Here is a 2,230-nt window from a genome sequence, read left to right on the forward strand (position 1 = left end):
CTCGCCCTGCTCCGCGTCCTCCTGGCCGTCCCCGAGGCCGGTGTCGGCGCACGGCTGGAGCCGCGCGTCAAGGGGGTGGTACTGTCACGAATTCAGCCGAGGCTGCCCCTCCTCCTTGCAGGGTAGGCTTCGGCGTTCGTCGTCACCGGAGTACTAGCTGCCACCGATCTATGTTTCTGTGTTCCTCTTGTTTTGTCTTACATTTACATTTACATTTTAGTCATTTAGCAGACGCTCTTATCCAGAGCGACTTACAGGAGCAATTAGGGTTAAGTGCCTTGCTCAAGGGCACATCGACAGATTTTTCACCTAGTCGGCTCGGGGATTAGAACCAGCGACCTTTCGGTTACTGGCACAACGCTCTTAACCACTAAGCTACCTGCCGCACACACCTGATTCCCATCAAGTTAATTTGTTTCCCTATTTTACCTTCTGGTTTCCTCATGGTGTTGTGCGTGATTGTTCGTTGTTTTGCTGTCTTCTTGTGAGCTGGTATTTTTCTTCCCTGCGTGGAAGATATGCTCTGTTACTTTTGTTAAGTAAAGTACGTTGTTTACTAAGTTCTGTGTCCTGCGCCTGATTCCGTCCTACCGCTTCACACTGACGCATGACAGCACCATGTGAGTTATCTTCTAGTCACTGTAATTCTCTACCTTGTATTTGAAGCAGTTTAGCAGGAAGGCCACCACAGAGTTGATAAGTGCATGAGAAAACAATATTTACTATGTGATTCATCGGTTTCTGATTCTTTGTCTCATTTGCAGCTCCATTTTGTCCAGAAGCCTACTAGTTAAAGGTGAGCATGTTTACTTTACTACTATAATGTACACTCATCGGACAGTTTATTAGGTACACCACCCGTTCACGGAAATTGATTGCTCCTACAGCTACTAGTCCGCTTATCTAGTCTCTTGGCTACCATTTTTCCTTTTTTACAGATGGAGCAATTGTGGGACACCACCACTTGTGAACACCTACTCAACCACTAAAGTAAATGGCTTACAGTAACTTGATAGCATTGAAGCATTCGCATTGAAAACAATGACCTTATTTTGTTGTCATAGGCCCAATCCCAAATGGACCCCTATACCTTATGCACTTGTGGAGATCTGAGATGATTTGATGGGTCTAAACAATATGGTGAAACTTCCACCTAGCCTTTCAGAGAGCTAATTGGAATTATTACCAAATTGCGTACACCTGTCCAATCCTCTCAGATCTCCACAACAGCATAGGGAGGAGGGTCTAGGTCAGGGGTATTCAACTCTTACCCAACGAGGGTCGGAGCCTGCTGGTGTTCTGCTCTACCTGATAATGAATTGTACATACCTTGTTTCTTAGGTCTAAATCAGTCCCTGATTAGAGGGGAACCATTTTTAAAATGCAGTGGAACTGGCTTCGAGGTCCAGAGTTGAGTTTGAGGGGTCTAGGGGTTGATTTGGGATTGGGTCATACTTTTGGAATCAGAACTTTCAAATGAAGCGTGACATACATGTTATTGTTAACATGTGATTCATTTTGTCTCACAGATGTTTCTGCAACTACCTCACCTGGAAGTGTCACAGATCAGAGGTAAATGGCCTACAGTAACATTATAGTATTTCAAAACGTTGAAGCATTCACATCAAAACAGTGGACCTTATTTTGTAGTGTCATACTTTAGAGCCTCAACTTTCAAATGAAGTCTGACACAAGTATGTGGACACCGACAATTTCTGCCCTGCTAGAGCTGCCATGGTCAACTGTAAGTGCTGTTATTGTGAAGTGGAAACGTCTAGGAGCAACAACGGCTCAGCCCCAAAGTGGTAGGCCACACAAGCTCACAGAATGGGAGTGCTGAAGCGTGTAAAAATCATCTGTCCTCGGTTGCAATACTCACTACTGAGTTCCAAACTGCCTCTGGAAGCAACGTCAGCACAAGAACTGTTCGTCGGGAGCTTCATAAAATGGGTTTCCATGGTTGAGCAGCCACACACAAGCCTAAGATCACCATGCGCAATACCAAGCGTCAGCTGGAGTGGTGTAAAGCTCGCCGCCATTGGACTCTGGAGCAGTGGAAACGCGTTCTCTGGAGTGATTAATCACATTTCACCATATGGGAGTCCGAGGGATGAATCTGGGTTTGGCGGATGGCAGGAGAATGCTACCTGACCCAATGCTTAGTGCCAATTGTAAAGTTTGGTGGAGGATTAATAATTGTCTGGGGCTGTTTTTCATGGTTCGGGCTAGG

At 45.7% G+C, this 2,230-nt stretch overlaps 1 long non-coding RNA gene across 1 annotated transcript; it reads left to right on the forward strand.

The window, feature by feature from the left end:
- Positions 1-345: 345 nt before the first annotated feature.
- On the forward strand, positions 346-1,651 carry LOC121553210. Its single transcript, XR_005997512.2, has 3 exons — positions 346-796; positions 939-990; positions 1,530-1,651. It is a non-coding gene; the product is annotated as an uncharacterized LOC121553210 (long non-coding RNA).
- Positions 1,652-2,230: the final 579 nt, after the last annotated feature.

Source organism: Coregonus clupeaformis, chromosome 37, assembly GCF_020615455.1.
Source record: "Coregonus clupeaformis isolate EN_2021a chromosome 37, ASM2061545v1, whole genome shotgun sequence".
In the NCBI taxonomy this organism is placed as follows: Eukaryota; Metazoa; Chordata; class Actinopteri; order Salmoniformes; family Salmonidae; genus Coregonus; species Coregonus clupeaformis.